The sequence below is a fragment of the Capra hircus genome, chromosome 8, assembly GCF_001704415.2.
Source record: "Capra hircus breed San Clemente chromosome 8, ASM170441v1, whole genome shotgun sequence".
In the NCBI taxonomy this organism is placed as follows: Eukaryota; Metazoa; Chordata; class Mammalia; order Artiodactyla; family Bovidae; genus Capra; species Capra hircus.
Window position 1 is genome coordinate 28,787,734 of NC_030815.1, and position 20,525 is coordinate 28,808,258.

Here is a 20,525-nt window from a genome sequence, read left to right on the forward strand (position 1 = left end):
ATGTTAAATGTCACATGTTGAATATTAAATAGTAAGCATGATATGTAAAGGACATATGTGTTTTCTGTGGCCCTCCATACACAGAGTGATAACATTGCAGGAATAAATCCCAGAGGGTTAGGAAAGAGTAAGCAACTCATCATAATAGAGACATACTTGCCTTGGGCAGGAGATGAGGAGGGGAGAGTTCCCCTGTGGCAGGAGTGTCCTCCTAGATACATTATTCTTCCCAGAAGGATAACTTCTGAGAGCTCTATTATTTGAGTTCCCTTGCTGGCTAGCTACCAGTTGAGTTTGGCCAATGTGAGGCACTGGCAGAAATCACTAACAAGAGGAGGGCATTCCAGGCATTTCTTTCCACTGTCTCCTTGCACTGGCATTGTGTCTTTGGCATCCTTCCAGGACTACACTGTCGCCAGGCCTCTCTTGCAGTCTCGCCCTCACTGGGCTCTGGTGCTACCATTCCCTCGACTACTTGGAGTGGTAATGGCTTTCGCTGTTACAAACCTGTCTATGACCTCATCCCTTCTGTGTTCCATGAATCCTGTGCCCACCTCTATAAGAAGGCCCTCATTAGAGTCTCTTTGTTACCATCTGGGGCAAATGTTATTTTCTGCTAGGACCATGACTCATCAGGGATCTCCCCAAGATTCACAAATGCACTCTGGAGAAAGATAAATCTTTGATTATCTGGCAGTTTGAAAGAGTGCCAACTAGTTAACCATGGGATTCCCTGGTGGCTCAGACCGTAAGAGTCTGCCCACAATGCGGGAGACCTGGGTTCAATCCCTGGGTGGGGAAGATCCCCTGGAGGAGGGTGTGACAACCCACACCAGTATTCTTGCCTGGAGAACCCCCATGGGCAGAGGAGCCTGATGGGTTACAGTCCATGGGGTCATAAGGAATCAGACACTACTGAGCGACTCACACAAACACACAGTTAACTATAACAGTGCAGGTAATAATTTTTCTGGAAACATAAGGAACACAGGTAATGAAAGAGAGGTGGAGGAGTAAAAACCCAAAGAGATAGAAGGAAAGAAACTGATAATATCTGGCAATAAACTAGAACTGGGAGGAGAGGCCCCAGCTTAACATGAAGTTCGAAGTTTGACTATTACCTGAGACTTCTGTAATCACTGCAGATTACAGCCATGATTGCAGCCATGAAATTAAAAGACGCTTACTCCTTGGAAGGAAAGTTATGACCAACCTAGATGGCATATTCAAAAGCAGAGACCTTACTTTGCCAACAAAGGTCCATCTAGTCAAGGTTATGGTTTTTCGTACAAGTGGTCTTGTATGGATGTGAGAATTGGACTGTGAAGAAAGCTGAGCGCCAAAGAACTGATGCTTTTGAACTGTGGTGTTGGAGAAGACTCTTGAGAGTCCCTCGGACTGCAAGGAGATCCAACCAGTCCATTCTAAAGGAGATCGGTCCTGGGTATTCATTGGAAGGACTGATGCTAAAGCTGAAACTCCAATCCTTTGGCCACCTCATGTGAAGAGTTGACTCATTGGAAAAGACTCTGATGCTGGGAGGGATTGGGGGCAGGAGGAGAAGGGGAAGACCGAGGATGAGATGGCTGGATGGCATCACTGACTCGACGGACATGAGTTTGAGTGAACTCCGGGAGTTGGTGATGGACAGGGAGGCCTGGCGTGCTGCCATTCATGGGATCGCAAAGAGTCGGACACAACTGAGCGAATGAACTGAACTGAACTGAAATGCTAAAAATTGACCAGGGAATCTTGTATTACCTGACAGTAATTAGAAAAGTCATGAGATCTGCTTCCATTTCTATTGCAGAGGAAGAGGAAGAACAAGGCACCGTGAGAACATTTCAAAGGAAGGTGGGAGATAAATTCACTTTTCTCATACACTAAGGACACACTATTCAGTATAATGCTTAACACCAAGGGCACACTATTCAATATAATGCTTACAAAATAACAGCTCTAGAAAGACTTACTTGAACAGCACAGGTCATGCAGGCAGGACCAAACCTGGATTTTACTTGCCTGTGTACTTAGCTCTAGACATGATACCAAGTTATCAACCTTATCATTACTAAGATGACACCTGTTCATTTCCTTATCGTTTTATGACCAGAGGACATTTTCTTTTTATTCCTTTGCCTTGATACAATCTTTTATAAATATCACACTGACCTGCAGATATTTATGTATGTTTATAATATATATATATCCTGTACAATATTTATATCCTTATATGGCACCATATTGGAGAAGGCAATGGCACCCCACTCCAGTACTCTTGCCTGGAAAAATCCCATGGGTGGAGGAGCCTGGTGGGCTGCAGTCCATGGGGTCACTAAGAGTCAGACACGACTGAGCGACTTCACTTTCGCTTTTCACTTTCATGCATTGGAGAAGGAAATGGCAACCCACTCCAGTGTTCTTGCCTGGAGAATCCCAAGGACAAGGGAGCCTGGTGCGCTGCTGCTTATGGGGTCTCACAGAGTCAGACATGACTGAAACGACTTAGCAGCATGGCACCATATAAGGGCTTCCCAGATGGTGCTAGTGGTAAAGAACCTGTTCAGACGACTCAGATGATGTAAGAGATGTGGGTTCAATCCCTTCCTCTGGAGGAGGGCATGGTAACCCACTCTGGTATTCTTGCCTGGAGAATTCTATGGACAGAGGAGCCTGGTGGATTATAGTCTGGAGGATCGCAAAGAGTTGGACACAATTGAAGATGCTTACTCCTTGGAAGAAAAGTTATGACCAACCCAGATAGCACATTCAAAAGCAGAGACACATGGAGAAGGCAATGGCAACCCACTCCAGTGTTCTTGTCTGGAGAATCCCAGGAACAGGGGAGCCTGGTGGGCTGCCGTCTATGGGGTCGCAAATAGTCAGACACGACTGAAGCGACTTAGCAGCAGCAGCATAAAGAAGTAATGGACAATAGGCTGGGAATAAGAAGACCTGTGTCTTGGTCTTAGTTTTACTACTAAGTAAACATGTGAAATTTGGAAAAAAAAAAAAAAAAGCAGAGACATTACTTTGCCGAATAAGGTCCGTCTAGTCAATGCTATGGTTTTTCCTGTGGTCTTGTATGGATGTGAGAGTTGGACTGTGAAGAAAGCTGAGCACCGAAGAATTGATGCTTTTGAACTGTGGTGTTGGAGAAGACTCTTGAGAGTCCCTTGGACTGCAAGGAGATCCAACCAGTCCATTCTGAAGGAGATCACTCCTGGGATTTCTTTGGAAGGAATGATGCTAAAGCTGAAACTCCAGTACTTTGGCCACCTCATGTGAAGACTTGACTCATTGGAAAAGACTCTGATGCTGGGAGGGATTTGGGGCAGGAGGAGAAGGGGACAACAGAGGATGAGATGGCTGGATGGCATCACTGACTCGATGGATGTGAGTCTGAGTGAACTCCGGGAGTTGGTGATGGACAGGGAGGCCTGTAATTCATGGGGTCGCAAAGAGTCGGACACGACTGAAAGACTGAACTGACTAACTAGACAGACCTTTGTTAGCAAAGTAATGTCTCTGTTTTTGAATATCCTTTCTAGGTTGGTCATAACTTTCCTTCCAAGGAGTAAGTATCTTTTTATTTCATGACTGCAATTACCATCTGCAGTGATTTTGGAGCTCCCTAAAATAAATCAGCCACTGTTTCCCCATCTATTTGCCATGAAGTGATGGGACCAGATGCCATGATCTTCGTTTTCTGAATGTTGAGCTTTAGGCCAACTTTTTCACTCTCCTCTTTCACTTTCATCAAGAGGCTTTTTAGTTCCTCTTCACTTTCTGCCATAAGGGTGGTGTCATCTGCATATCTGAGGTTATTGATATTCCTCCTGGCAATCTTGATTCCAGCTTGTGCTTCTTCCAGCCCAGCGTTTCTCATGATATACTCTGCATCTAAGTTAAATAAGCAGGGTGACAATATACAGCCTTGACGTACTCCTTTTCCTATTTGGAACCAGTCTGTTGTTCCATGTCCAGTTCTAACTGCTGCTTCCTGACCTACATATAGGTATCTCAAGAGACAGGTCAGGTGGTCTGGTATTCCCATCTCTTTCAGAATTTTCCACAGTCTATTATGATCCACACAGTCAAAGGCTTTGGCATAGTCAATAAAGCAGAAATGGATGTTTTTCTGGAACTCTCTTGCTTTTTCGATGATCCAGCAGATGTAGGCAATTTTATCTCTGATTCTTCTGCCTTTTCTAAAACCAGCTTGAACATCTGGAAGTTCACAGTTCATATACTGCTGAAGCCTGGCTTGGAGAGTTTTGAGCATTATTTACTAGCATGTGAGAGGAGCTCAATTGTGTGGTAGTTTGAGCATTCTTTGGTATCGCCTTTCTTTGGGATTGGAATGAAAACTGACCTTTTCCAGTCCTGTGGCCACTGCTGAGTTTTCCAAATTTGCTGGCATATTGAGTGCAGCACTTTCACAGCATCATCTTCCAGGATTTGCAATAGCTCCACTGAAATTCCATCACCTCCACTAGCTTTGTTCCTAGTGATGTTTCTAAGGCCCACTTGACTTCACATTCCAGGATGTCTGCCTCCAGGTGAGTGATCACACCATCGTGATTATTTTGGTCGTGAAGATCTTTTTTGTACATTTCTTCTGTGTATTCTTGCCATCTCTTCTTAATATCTTCTGCTTCTGTTAGGTCCATACCATTTCTGTCCTTTATCAAGCTCATCTTTTCATGAAATGTTCCCTTGTTATTTCTAATTTTCTTGAAGAGGTCTCTCGTCTTTCCCATTCTCTTGTTTTCCTCTGTCTCTTTACATTGATGCTGAGGAAGGCTTTTTTATCTCTCCTGTAGCTCTCACTTTCCAGCTCACTGTAGCTCTAACCCCTGACTCAATCTCAGAGCAACTTTGAAACACCTTAATCTTCTCATCTCCTCACTCCTGGCTACATTTCCCTTTTTACCTAATCCATAGCCTGATTTGCTATAATGTAACCACTTTCAGCAGTGGCCACAGGACTGGAAAAGGTCAGTTTTCATTCCAATTCCAAAAAGGGCAATGCCAAAGAATGCTCAAACTACCACACAATTGCACTCATCTCACATGCTGGTAAAGTAACACTCAAAATTCTCCAAGCCAGGCTTCAGCAATACGTGAACCGTAAACTCCCTGATGTTCAAGCTGGTTTTAGAAAAGGCAGAGGAATCAGAGATCAAATTGCCAACATCTGCTGGATCATGGAAAAAACAAGAGAGTTCCAGAAAAACATCCATTTCTGCTTTATTGACTATGTCAAAGCCTTTGACTGTGTGGATCACAATAAACTGTGGAAAATTCTGAAAGAGATGGAAATACTAGACCACCTGACCTGCCTCTTGAGAAATCTGTATGCAGGTCAGGAAGCAACAGTTAGAACTGGACATGGAACAACAGACTGGTTCCAAACAGGAAAAGGAGTATGTCAAAGCTGTATATTGTCACCCTGCTTATTTAACTTAGATGCAGAGTACATCATGAGAAACGCTGGACTAGAAGAAACACAAGTTGGAATCAAGATTGCCGGGAGAAATATCAATAACCTCAGATATGCAGATGACACCACCCTTATGGCAGAAAGTGAAGAGGAACTAAAAAGCCTCTTGACGAAAGTGAAAGAGGAGAATGAAAAAGTTGGCCTAAAGCTCAACATTCAGAAAACGAAGATCATGGCATCTGGTCCCATCACTTCATGAGAAATATATGGGAAACAGTGGAAACAGTGTCAGACTTTATTTTGGGGGGCTCCAAAATCACTGCAGATGGTGATTGCAGCCATGAAATTAAAAGACACTTACTCCTTGGAAGAAAAGTTATGACCAACCTAGATAGCATATTCAAAAGCAGAGACATTACTTTGCCGACTAAGGTCCATCTAGTCAAGGCTATGGTTTTTCCAGTGGTCGTGTATGGATGTGAGAGTTGGACTGTGAAGAAGGCAGAGCGCTGAAGAATTGATGCTTTTGAACTGTGGTATTGGAGAAGACTCTTGAGAGTCCCTTGGACTGCAAGGAGATCCAACCAGTCCATTCTGAAGGAGATCAGCCCTGGGTGTTCATTGGAGGGACTGATGCTAAAGCTGAAACTCCACTACTTTGGCCACCTCATGCGAAGAGTTGACTCATTGGAAAAGACTCTGATGCTGGGAGGGATTGGGGGCAGGAGGAGAAGGGGACGACAGAGGATGAGATGGCTGGATGGCATCACGGACGCGATGGACGTGAGTCTGAGTGAACTCCGGGAGTTGGTGATGGACAGGCAGGCCTGGCGTGCTGCGATTCATGGCGTCACCGAGAGTCAGACACGACTGAGCAACTGAAGTGAACTAAACTGAACCACTCTCTCTTTGGAGACTCAAGGCTTACATCCTAGTTTCTATACCTTCAGGGCTTCCCTGGTGGTTTAGCTGGTAAAGAATCTGCCTGCAGTGTGGGAGACCTGGGTTCAGTCCCTCGGTTGGGAAGATCCCCTGGAGAAGGGAAAGGCTACCCACTCCAATATTCTGGCTTGGAGATTCCCATGGACTGTATAGCAAAGAGTTGGACTGAGCGACTTTCACTTCACTTTCATATTCCATGAGCCTGATCTTGACCTACTTTGCTTCCACACAGGGGCAGTAGTTTTGCTGAAGGAAAAACAATCATTAAGCAGATTGGAACCACTTCAAGTTTAAAATCTTAAATTTTAAATCTTCATCTTTTTTTTTTTCTTTCTTGGCCCCAAGGCTTGTGGAGTCTTACCTTCCCAACCAGGGTTTAAACCTGGGCCCAAGCACTGAGAACAACAAGTCCTAAATACTGGACAGCTAGGAAACTCCCTGTACTCACCTTTCAATAATTTTTTTTTTTTGATAGAGATCAGTTTCTTTCCTGTTTAGCAGTTTGAAAATTTCAGCATTCTCTTCCAGGCCTCTAATTCATCTCCAATTCTGCCTCCCTCAGTTGCATGTGCATGCATGCTAAGTCATTTCTGTCGTGTCTGACTCTTTGCAGCTCTTGGACTGTAGCCCTCCAGGATCCTCTGTCCATGGGATTCTCCAGACAAGAATACTGGAGTGGGTTGCCATGCCCTCCTCCAGGGGATCTTCCTAACCCAGAGACTGAACCCGAGTCTCTTTTGTCTCCTGCATTGGCAGGCGCGTTCTTTAACACTAGTGCCACTTGGGAAGCTCCCTTCAGTTCATTTATTTTATAGATAAAATGGAGGTCCAACAGATACTAACTTACCATCTGTACATCGTCACATACACATACACATTTTCCAGGCAAGAGTACTTCTTTTCTCTCACTCACAGCAGCTGTCTCTCCCTATAGCATTTTCAGGTTAATCCTTCCACTTAGGGTCTGATTAAGCTGTGGCTTTTAAAAAATCATCTATTTTCTTTCTAACCATGGTGATCTTTCTCTCCTAGCTCCTTCTCAGCCTAACAATGTGATTCAGTCTCTTTTCCCTTAAAAACAAAAACAAACAAAAACCAAAGTGCTTCATGAATTCTACATTTTCCTCTGTCTGTGAACACTCCTATGCTTCCACTCACAGTGAAGTTCCTTGGAGGTCTATACTCATCGCCTGTGTGTCTTCATCTTCCATTCGTTCTCCAGCTTACTAGCATCTGTCTCCTGTCCACAGTAGTCCATTGAAACTATTCTTGAAAATGTTATCAGTGGCCTTCTTGAAAAAGTCAATGAGCTCTTATTTGATCCCAATACACACTGTTGTTGTTGAAGACTGATGGCACTTTTCACTAGAGGGCTTTTGTAATTATTTTGGCTGCCCAACATAGAGCCCTCTTCTGCTGAATGATTTCTTCAGTCCACGATCACTGGGGAGGCAGATACTACTTCTCCTGGTGGATGCTAAAAATAGTCATTACTAACCTCCTTGATAGAGGGCACTGCCTGTGAGGTAAGCTTGGTTATTTTGATGCATCTGCTTCAGACGTTGAATCCAGCAGTTATGCAAAGAACAGGGACAGCAGACTTCTCACTGATCGTGGAGAATATGGTTGAAGCACTCAGCACTTTTTTATTCAGGCATCACGAACCATCCAGTCTGCAGAGACTAGAGGTGGCCTCCCCTAAGCAATTCTGTGGTGTGATTTGTGGTTGGGATTCTGATTGCAAAGCCTCTGGGCCTTCCAGTTGGTCTAATGTACTACCAAAGAGCCTTAAATCTTTCCCCTCTTATGTTTAAATCATAGTTTCTGCTCTTTACAGCTAAGAGCTCTGACCGCTGCCATTTCATCTTTGAACCGAGGACTACCTTTGATGAATTCTTCACTCCCACTTCCTTCTTCCTCCAAGTGGTGGCCATTCTAGAGTATTAACTATGTCTTTGAATGTGTTCTTATACAGTATGTAGTGTTTTGTGTGCCTGATTTTTAGTTTACACAAATGGTATTTTGCTTAGAAATTTTTTCTTCTGTACTTTAAAAAAAAAATCTCAGTGCTAAACTTAAAAAAAATCTGTTTTGCTGTATATCTAGTGTGCTGCATTTAATGGCTGCATGGACTTGCTTCCACACCAGGTCTCTGACTTAATGCTTTGACACTTAAACGTTGCAGTGTGTGTCTTTTTATACATGGCCTCATACTCACCTATGTGAGAATGTTTTGAGTACAGTTTACCAGGAGTGGGAATGCTGGGACATAGGGAATAGATTGACTAAATTTAATCAAATTTCCCCCTAGAGTGGTCACAGGAATCATCTACTACAGGGGAGAAAAAACTTTTCCTTGGCCCTCTTAGGGTCCCTGGCTGGGTCTGAAAAGTGAATGGGCAAAAACAGATGAACAGGAGAGAGGCATACACAACTAACTGAATTTTTACATGTATGTGGGAAGCTTCACAAGAAAACAAAGACCCAAAGAAGTGACTAGAGCAGGAAACTTTTATACCTTTTAGACAAAGAAACAATAAGTTTGTGAAGAATTGATGAGGACGGAGTTTGGGCTAGGAGTAATAAATGTTGAAGCAGGAACTAGGAATATAAGGGTTATTTTATTTATTTTTAAAAAATTATTTTATTTATTTTAATTGGAGGCTAATTACTTTACAGTATTGTAGTGGTTTTTGCCATACATTGGCATGAATCAGCCATGAATGTACATGTGTTACCCATCCTGAACCCCCCTCCCACCTCCCTTCTCACCCCATCCCTCAGGATCATCCCAGTGCACCAGCCCTGAGCACCCTGTCTCATGCATCGAACCTGGGCTGATGATCTGTTTCGCATATGTTAATATACATGTTTCAATGCTATATTTCCTCAAATCATCCCACCTTGCAACAGAGTCCAAGAGACTATTCTTTACATCTGTGTCTCTTTTGCTGTCTCACACATAGAGTCATTGTTACCATGTTTCTAAATTCCATATATATGCGTTAATATACTGTATTTGTGTTTTCTTTCTGACTGACTCCACTCTGTATAATAGGCTCCAGTTTCATCCACCTCATTAGAACAGATTCAAATGCATTCCTTTTAATGTTTTAATGGCTGAGTAATATTCCATTGCGTATATGTACCACAGATTTCTTTTCCATTAGTCTGCCGATGGACATCTAGGTTGCTTCCATGTCTTGGCTATTGTAAACGGTGCTGCAATGAACATTGGGGTACACATGTCTCTTTCAATTCTGGTTTCCTTGGTGTGTATGCCCAGCAGTGGGATACACTGCAGTTCTATTTCCAGTTTTTTAAGGAATCTCCACACTGTTCTCCATAGTGGCTGTACTAGTTTGCATTCCCACCAACAGTGTAAGAGGGTTTCCTTTTCTCCACACGCTCTCCAGCATTGATTGTTTGTAGACTTTTGGATAGCAGCCATTCTGACTGGTATGAGATGGTACCTCACTGTGGTTTTTTGATTTGCATTTCTCTAATAATGAGTAATGTTGAGCATCTTTTCATGTGTTTGTTAGCCATTTGTATGTCTTCTTTGGAGAAATGTCTGTTTAGTTCTTTGGCCCATTTTTTGATTGGGTCATTAATTTTTCTGGAATTGAGCTGCAGGAGTTGCTTGTATGTTTTTGAGATTAATTATTTGTCAGTTGCTTCATTTGCTATTATTTTCTCCCATTCTGAAGGCTGTCTTTTCACCTTGCTTAAAGTTTCCTTCGTTGTGCAAAAGCTTTTAACTTTAATTAGGTCCCATTTGTTTATTTTTGCTTTAATTTCTATTACTCTGGGAGGTGGGTGATAGAGGATCCTGCTGTGATTTATGGCAGAGTGTTTTGCCTATGTTTTCCTCTATGAGTTTTATAGTTTCAGTCTTACATTTAGATCTCTAATCCATTTTGAGTTTATTTTTGTGTATGATGTTAGAAAGTGTTCTAGTTTCATTCTTTTACAAGTGGCTGACCAGTTTTCCCAGCACCACTTGTTAAAGAGATTGTCTTTTCTCCATTGTATATTCTTGCCTCCTTTATCAAAGATAAGGTGTCCATAGGTGTGTGGATTTGTCTCTGAGCTTTCTATTTTGTTCCATTGATCTATATTTCTGGCTTTGTGCCAGTACCATACTGTCTTGATGACTGTAGCTTTGTAATAGAGCCTGAAGTCAGGCAGGTTGATTCCTCCAGTTCCATTCTTCTTTCTCAAGATTGCTTTGGCTATTCGAGGTTTTTTGTATTTCCATGCAAATTGTGAAATTACTTGTTCTAGTTCTGTGAAAAATACCATGGGTAGCTTGATAGGGATTGCATTAAATCTATAGATTGCTTTGGGCAGTGTACTCATTTTCACTGTATTGATTCTTCCAATCCATGAACATGGTATATTTCTCAATCTATTAGTGTCCTCTTTGATTTCTTTCATCAGTGTTTTATAGTTTTCTATATATAGGTCTTTTGTTTCTTTAGGTAGATTTATTCCTAAGTATTTTATTCTTTTCATTGCAATGGTGAATGGAATTGTTTAATTTCTCTTTCTGCTTTCTCATTGTTAGTGTATAGGAATGTAAGGGATTTCTGTGTATTGATTTTATATCCTGCAACTTTACTATATTCATTGATTAGCTCTAGTATTTTTCTGGTGTTGACTTTATTGTTTTCTATGTAGAGGATCATGCCATCTGCAAAGAGTGAGAGTTTTACTTCTTCTTTTCCAATCTGTATTTCTTTTATTTCTTTTTTTTTTTTTTTTCTGCTTCCTGTGGCTAAAACTTCCAAAAATATGTTGAATAGTAGTGGTGAGAGTGGGCACCCTTGTCTTCTTCCTGACTTTGGGGGAGTTTCAATTTCTGTGCTTGTGATCAGTCTGTTAAGATTTTCTCTTTCTTCCTGGTTCAATTTTGGAGTTATACTTTTCTAAGAATTTGTCTGTTTCTTCCAAGTTGTCCATTTTATTGGCATATAGTTGCTGACAGTAGTCTCTTATGATCCTTTGTATTTCTGTGTTGTCTGTTGTGATTTCTCCATTTTCATTTCTAATTTTGTTGATTTGGTTCTTCTCCCTTTGTTTCTTGATGAGTCTGGCAAATGGTTTGTCAATTTTATTTATCTTCTCAAAGAACCAGCTTTTAGCTTTGTTAATTTTTGCTATGGTCTCCTTTGTCTTTTTTGCATTTATTTCTGCCCTAACTTTTATGATATCTTTCCTTCTACTAACCCTGGGGTTCTTCATTTCTTCTTTTCCTAGTTGCTTTAAGTGTAGAGTTAGATTATTTATTTGATTTTTCTCTTGTTTCTTGAGGTAAGCTTGTATTCCTATGAACCTTTCCCTTAGCACTGCTTTTACTGAATCCCATAGGTTTTGGGTTGTGTTTTCATTTTCATTCGTTTCTACGCATATTTTCATTTCTTCTATGATTTGTTGGTTATTCAGAAGCGTGTTTTTTAGCCTCCATATGTTTATATTTTTAATAGTTTTTTCCTGTAGTTGATATCTAATCTTACCACATTGTGATCAGAAAAGATGCTTGGAATGATTTCAATTTTTTTGAATTTACCAAGGCTAGATTTATGGCCCAGGATGTAATCTATTCAGGAGAAGGCTCCATGTGCACTTGAGAAAAAGGTGAAATTCATTGTTTTGTGGTGAAATGTCCTATAGATATCAATTAGGTCTAACTGGTCCATTGTATCATTTAAAGTTTGTGTTTCCTTGCTAATTTTCTGTTTAGTTGATCTATACATAGGTGTGAGTGGGGTATTAAGGTCTCCCACTATTCTTGTGTTACTGTTAATTTCCCCTTCCATACTTGTTAGCATTTGCCTTATGTATTGTGGTGCTCCTATGTTGGGTGCATATATATTTATAATTCTTATATCTGCTTCTTGGATTCTTTGCTTATTATGTAGTGTCTTTCTTTGTCTCTTTTCACAGCCTTCATTTCAAAGTCTATTTTATCTGATATGACTATTGCTACTCCTGCTTTCTTTTTGTCTCCATTTGCATGAAATATCTTTTTCCAGCCCTTCACTTTCAGTCTGTATGTGTCCCTTGTTTTGAGGTGGGTCTTTTGTAGACAGCATATATAGGGGTCTTGTTCTGTATCCATTCAGCCAGTCTTTGTCTTTTGGTTGGGGCATTCAACCCATTTACATATAAGGTGATTATTGATAAGTATGATCCTGTTGCCATTTACTTTGTTGTTTTCGGTTCGAGTTTATACACCTTTTCTGTGTTTCTTGTTTAGAGAAGATCCTTTAGAATTTGTTGAAGAGCTGGTTTGGTGGTTCTGAATTCTCTCAGCTTTTGCTTGTCTGTGAAGCTTTTGATTTCTCCTTCATATTTGAATGAGATCCTTGCTGGGTACAGTAATCTGGGCTGTAGGTTTTTCTCTTTCATCACTTTAAGTATGTCCTGTCATTCCCTTCTTGCCTGAAGAGTTTCTATTGAAAGATCAGCTGTTATCCTTATGGGAATCCTCTTGTGTGTTATTTGTTGTTTTTCCCTTGCTGCTTTTAATATTTATTCTTTGTGTTTGATCTTCATTAATTTGAATAATTTGTGTCTTGGGATGTTTTGCCTTGGGTTTTTCCTGTTTGAGACCCTCTGGGTTTCTTGGACTTAGGTGACTATTTCCTTACCCATTTTAGGGAAGTTTTCAACTATTATCTCCTCAAGTATTTCCTCATGGCCTTTCTTTTTGTCTTCTTCTGGGACTCCTACGATTCAAGTGTTGGGACATTTGACATTGTCTCAGGGGTCTCTGAGATTGTCCTCATTTCTTTTAATTCATTTTTCTTTTTTCCTCTCTGCTTCGTTTATTCCTACCACTCTATCTTCCACTTCACTTATCCTATCTTCTGCCTCAGTTATTCTACTGTTGGTTCCCTCCAGAGTATTTTTGATCTCAGTTATTGCATTATTCATTATTGATTAACTCTTTTTTATTTCTTCTAGGTCCTTGTTAAATATTTCTTGCATCACTTATCAATCCTTGTCTCCAGACTATTTATCTGTAACTCCATTTTGTCTTCAAGATTTTGAATCATTTTTACTATCACTATTCTGAATTCTTTTTCAGGTAGACTCCCTATCTCCTCCTCTTTCATTTGGTTTGGTGGGCATTTATCATATTCCTTTACCTGCTGAATATTTCTCTGCCTTTTCATCCTCTCTAGATTGCTGTGTTTGGGGTGGCCTTTCTGGATGCTGAAAGTTTGTGGTTCCTCTTTATTGTGGAGGTTCCTCCCTGCAGGTGAGGTTGGACAAGTGGCCTGTCAAGTTTCCCAGGTTAGGGAAGCTTGTGTTGGTGTTCTGGTGGGTGAAGCTGGATCTCTTCTCTCTGGATAGTGCAATGAAGCGAAGTGAAGTGTCCGGTAGTGAGTTTTGAGGTGTCTATGGGTTTGGTGACTTTTGGCCACCTGTATTTTAATGCTTAGGGTTATGTTCCTATGTTGTTGGAGAATTAGCTTGGTATGTCTTGCTCTGAAATTTGTTGGCACTTGGGTGGAGCTTGGTTTCAGTGTAGGTATGGAGGCTTTTGGATTAGCTCTTGTCGATTAATATTCCCTGCAGTCAGGAGTTTTCTGATGTTCTCAAGTTCTGATTTTAAGCCTCCTGCCTCCGGTTTTTGGTCTTATTCTTACAGTAGTCTCAAGACTTCTCCACTGATACTGCACCAGTGATAAAACATCTAGGTTAATGGAGAAAAGATTCTCCACAGTGAGGGACACCCAGAGAGGTTTGCAGAGTTACATGGAGGAGAGAAGAGGGAGGAGAGAGATAGATGTGATCAGGAGGAGAAGAGGGGGAATCAAAAGGGGAGAGAAAAATCTAGTCAGTAAATAATTACCTATGTGCTCTCCACAGTCTGGAACACCCAGAGAGGTTCACAGAGTTACAAAGAGAAGAGAACAGGGAAGAAGGAGATAGAGGTGACCAGGAGAAGAGGGGGAATAAAAAAGAGAGAGACAGGTCTAGCCAGTAATCAGTTTCCTAAGTGTTCTCCACAGCCTAGAATAACCAAAGAGATTCACAGAGTTGGGTAGAGAAGAGAAGGGGGAGGGAGGGGATAGAGGTGACCTGGGGTAGAAAAAGGAGAGTCAAAAGGGGAAGAGGGCAATCAGGACAGTAATCACACTCCTAAGTGAAAATGGTTAGTGAAGATAGGATTCTTAAAGGTACAAAATTGATAACAAATACCAAAAAACAAAGATTAAAAATCTAGAGTAGAGGTTAGGCTCTCAAAAATACAATATTAAAAAAACAAAATCACAAAAAGTATTAAAAATATAAAGGAAATTTGCTTTAAAAATAGGATCTTTTTTTTTTTTTTCAAGGTAATCAGTTCAGTTCAGTTGCTCAGTCATGTCTGACTCTTTGCGACCCCATGAATCACAGCACACCAGGCCTCCCTGTCCATCACCAACTCCAGGAGATCACTCAAACTCATGTCCTTCGAGTCGGTGATGCCATCCAGATATCTCATTCTCTGTCATTCCCTTTTCCTCTTGCCCCCAATCCCTCCCAGCATCAGGGTCTTTCACAATGAGTCAACTCTTTGCATGAGGTGGCCAAAGTATTAGAGTTTCAGCTTTAGCATCAGTCTTTCCAATGAACGCCCAGAACTGATCTCCTTTAGGATGAACGGGTTGGATCTCCTTGCAGTCCAAGGGACTCTCAAGAGTCTTCTCCAACACCACAGTTCAAAAACATCAATTCTTCGGTGCTCAACTTTCTTCACAGTCCAACTCTCATATCTATACGTGACCGCTGGAAAAACCATAGCCTTGACTAAATGGACCTTTGTTGGCAAAATATTATCTCTGCTTTTGAATATGCTATCTAGGTTGGTCATAACTTTTCTTCCAAGGATAAGCGTCTTTTAATTTCATGGCTGCAATCACCATCTGCAGTGATTTTGGAGCCCCCGAAACAACAAAGTCTGACACTGTTTCCACAGTTTCCCCATCTATTTGCCATGAAGTGATGGGACCAGATGCCATGATCTTAGTTTTCTGAATGTTGAGTTTTAAGCCAACTCTCTCACTCTCCTCTTTCACTTTCATAAGAGGCTTTTTAGTTCCTCTTCACTTTCTGCCATAAGGGTGGTATCATCTGCATATCTGAGGTTATTGATATTTCTCCTGGCAATCTTGATTCCAGCTTGCGCTTCTTCCAGACCAGTGTTTCTCATGATGTACTCTGCATATAAGTTAAATAAGCAGGGTGACAATATACAGCCTTGATGTACTCCTTTTCCTATTTGGAACCAGTCTATTTTTCCATGTCCAGTTCTAACTGTTGCTTCCTGACCTGCATACAGGTTTCTCAAGAGGCAGGTCAGGTGGTCTGGTATTCCCATCTCTTTCAGAATTTTCCACAGTTTATTGTGATCCACATGGTCAAAGACTTTGGCATAGTCAATAAAGCAGAAATGGATGTTTTTCTGGAACTCTCTTGCTTTTTTCATGATCCAGCAATGTTGGCAATTTGATCTCTGGTTCCTCTGCCTTTTCTAAAGCTTGAAGGTAATAGTAGGTTATAAAAGTGAAAATTAAAGGAGTAATAAAGAACTTTATAATAAAAAATGATAATAGTAAAATATATCATAAAATATATAGTAAAATATATAGTAAAATATATCTAGGAGCTTCTCTGGAGCTTTTGAGGGCAGTGTGGGGTCAGTTCAGTTTCAGATAGTTCCTTGTTCTGGCTTATACTTCTTCTCATGGTTTATAGGCCCCTTCCAATGTAGTCAGTTGCTAACTATAGGGTTTTAATCTGTTGTACCTGTCACTTCCAAAGCAGTTCCCTCTTCTTTATTTTGGCTTCCTCTGTTTGCAAGTCTCTTCAGTGTCTAATTTCCACCCTGACCTGACACAAGGGGGCGAAGCACTTATTTAGGCTCACTTGTTCATCTGCACTGTGGGGAGGGAGGAACACTGCAAACAAATATCACTGGCGTGGGGAGTGCTCACAGTGTCTGGGCCACACTGCGTTTGCCCCTGCTCATGGCATGTGTGCTTTCCCGGTCTACACTCCTCAGGCTCTATGTTGCCCTGCAGGAGAACTGTCTAAAGCAGGCCCTGGGTTGCATACACATCCCAGGTCTAAGCCACTCAGGTTCAGGTTCTCTGGTACTCCACAAAAGCACAGACTCATCTGGGCCTGAGTTTGTGCCCTTCCCAGGTCCGAGCAGTTCAGGCTACCAGGTGCTTGGCGAGCACACTCTCCCCAGGTGGGTGGTGCCATCTTATCACCTCCCTGGTTCCAGCCACTCAATTTCCTGGGTGTGCAGCAGGAGCACCATCTCAGGTCTGCCATGTGTCTCCTCTGGGGAGCTGATCTCAGGCTGCGGCCCTCCTGGTGGATGTCAACTGTCCAGGATCCCAGGAAGACTTGGTTAGCAACTCAGAGCCTGCTTGCAGTTTGGTAGAGAATGCTGTCTCTGGGGCCAAGATTTCCCCTTGCCTTCCTTTTGAAGACAATGGGCAGCCTTTCTGGGTGCCTGGTGTCTTCTGCCAGCATTCAAAATTTGTTTTGTGGAATTTGCTCAGCGTTCAAGTGATCTTTCGATGAATTTGTGGGGGAGAAGGTGGTCTCCCTGTCCTATTCCTCTGCCATCTTAGGACTGCCCCAAGGGTTATGTTAACCAGCGTTGTTTTTATAGATTTTTTGACCCCAAATATCCTGTCTCAGGTGATAAGAATGTTTTCCTCCTGGTGCAGGGAGGATACCTTCCACATGGGAGTTTTATGACCTGTTTCAGGGAAGCAGAGTAAGGAGTATGGGGTCAGAGTGATCTTTTTGCTTCTGCTGTTTTCTCAGATTCCTTCAGCTTAAGAGATTCAATATGCCATTCAGTGTTTTGGGGTAGTTGGTCCTGAACCCCATCACTACTGCTGATGTTCCCATCCACGCATCCTTACCAATACTTATTATCTATCATTCTAACTCTTTTTCAGGTTGGGGGGCACACTGTGAGGCATGTACCCAGACCAGAGATCAAACCTGTGCCCCTGAAGTGGAAGCTCTGAGCTCTGACCACTCGACCACCAGGGAATTCCTATCATTCTAATTCTTTTTTTTTAAAATTCTAATTCTTAATGACAAGTTGTATGTGGTGATTTTTTAAACAGCAGTGGCACCCACTCCAGTACTCTTGCCTGGAAAATCCCACGGACGGAGGAGCCTAGTAGGCTTCAGTCCATGGGGTCATAAAGAGTCGGACACGACTGAGCGACTTCACTTTCACTTTTCACTTTCCTTCATTGGAGAAGGAAATGGCAACCCACTCCAGTGTTTTTGCCTGGAGAATCCCAGGGATGGGGGAGCCTTCTGGGCTGCCGTCTATGGGGTCGCACAGAGTCGGACACGACTGAAGCGACTTAGCAGCAGCAATAGAAAACTAATACAAAAAAAAAATTTTTTTTTTTTTTTTACGTAAGTATACATGTGTGACACCATCATCTCCAACACAGAGGTTGGAGGCAAGTGCCATGAAGAGGAGAGTGGGAGCATGGAAATGGCTTGAGGCTGATGGTCTGAAGGCAGAGGCTTCAACAACAGACTTCTTTGAAAGGAGCCAGAGCAGAACACGGTCTTCCCTGGTGGCTCAGACAGTGAAGACTCTGCTTGCAATGCAGGAGACCTGGGTTCAACCCCTGGGTTGGGAAGATCCCCTGGAAAAGAAAATTGAAACCCACTCTAGTATTCTTGCCTGGAGAATTACATGGACAGAGGATCCTGGTGGGCTACAGTGCATGAAGTCCCAAAGAGTCGGCCGCGTCTGAATGAAAAGAGCAGAACATGAAGGTGATGCTAGATGTCAGCAGGGTTCCTGAATATGACTAGGAGACTTTGCAAGGAGATGGTTGACTTTGAGGACATGACCACCATGTGATTAATTTTGGATTGGACGAGCTGGGAAATAGGTAATTACTTTCTGTTCCTTCCCCTCCTTGACTGTGTAGCTTAAGGACTATATGTTACATGTGGCTAGGTCTTAGAATATTTCTTGGCCTAAAGTAAGTACTCATTAAATATTTGTTGGATAGAGAGCTACATTCTCCTGACATTCTTTTCTATTTGCAAAATGGACAATTTTCTCCTGTATTGAAATGACATTTATTTTTGCCTTTTACCTCAAAGCCCCAGCTACTGCTTAACTCTAAACTTCACTTCACTGCCAACTTTGGCTTAGAAATGTTCAACATTGGACATCTCAGTTTCAATACAGTCCCCACAATTTGGTCTCAATCTTCTATATTCTGATCTCATAGCACTTTGTAATGCACATATTTGGGGTTTAGGACATGACCTTGAGTCAGAAGCCCCTGGGCTTGGTGAGCGGTTCCTGTAGCACCTCTCCCTCTGATTGATACCTCCTCTAGCCCTAATCAGCCCTAAGAAGCCCTGCTTACCTTTTGAGACAAGGTCACCTCAACAAGGTCAACTTCTTCATCCCTCAGGCAGAATTAGTCATCCCTTTTTTAGCTTCCCAGCAATTTATTTTCACTCTAACAGACCTTACACTGAGATCTAATTTTTCTCTTAACATGTTTCTTTTGCAGTGAAGAAAAGCCATCTCATCAAGGAGCTTATCCGGGTCCTCACTGGCTAACACAGTGCCTAGCACACCGGTGATGCTTGTTTTCATCAGTTGTCCAGAGGAACAAAACCAATTACATAAATAGATAGGTAGGTAGATAGATTTTCAAGAATTGGCTTACGTGATTGTGGGAGCTGGCAAGACTGAAATTAGTAGACTAGATATTCAGGTAACATTTGGTATCATAGTCTTGAGTCTGGAATCCACCAGGTAGGCTTGCAGGCTGGAAACCCAAGCTGAGTCTCTCTGTAGCAGTCTTCAGGCATAATAGCTTATTCTCAGTAACATCTTGGCCAACATTTAACCAAACAATTGGCATCATAACCCCACCAAGTTGACACATAAATTTAACCATCTCAGTGCTCAATAAACATTTATTTGAAAAAATAAATAGATGTCTAATAAGCCTTCCAGAAGTCCAGAGAAGAGAGAAATGGACTTTGGCACAGATTTTCAAACTTAAAATGTTCTCAAGTGATAGAATAAGCATGTTCATTCATTAAGGAGGTAACCATCAGAACCACCCCCCTCTCCCACCAAAAAAACAAAAATAGAGCCAGAGAGAAAGAACTAGAGAGGATGTACATGACTGTGAGTCAGACACATCTCTATACATGGACGCATGCAATGTATCTATCCAATTAATTTTATTCCTCAGAGAAGGCAATGGCAACCCACTCCAGTATCCAATTAATTTTATTCCAGAGGGTAGCAATATGGCTCTATAATACTCTTGAATAAAAATTATTTATTTTACCATTAACTGCTGTGGCACCAACAAAAACACTGTCAGAGACAAACAAGAATGCTTTAAAGTGATTCTTTGTAGAGACTAAAAATGACTAATTCCAGAGTGTCATCTCCAGGGTTTGACTGGGGTGTGAAGCCAGCATGGTGCAGGAACGACTGAGACTGAGGGCCACTGGTTAGGGGCCCTGCCTGGACAGAGCCTTCTTTCATAAAATGGTGTTTCCCAGGCTGGACTCTTTCCCTCAAGTCTCTCAGGAGGCAAGAGGAGAAAGATTAGGGGCTTTTACAGAAAAAAAGAGTTCCCTCATGTATAAGTTGGGCATAATAATAACAATGAGAAATATTAAGCTGAGCCATATGAAATCACTGATGTTCAACCATTTCTGGATTCCAGCAATGACAGTTTCATGTGAGTAAGCAAAATAGGTGAGCTATTAAGCAAAGAGTAGAGGTACACGGTAGGTGATTGGTGACTGCTGCCTCTCATCTTTGTCATGAGGCTTGGGCTGGAGGCTGAGGCGGACCCTGGTCTAGAGGAACCAAAGGTAACTCAGCCCCCGAGGTGGACAGGGGGGTTCTTCCTCCAAAATACCCTGGTTCAATACACTGAGGAAAAAGAATCTCGAGGTCGAAAAGACTAGGACCACATGGAAAAATGAATGGGAAGCTGGTGGGCCAAAGTCCTTATTTGTTCAGTATGATAAATTGCAGAAGCAACAGTGACTGTTTTTTCCTACAGTTACACCCTTAAATGCACAA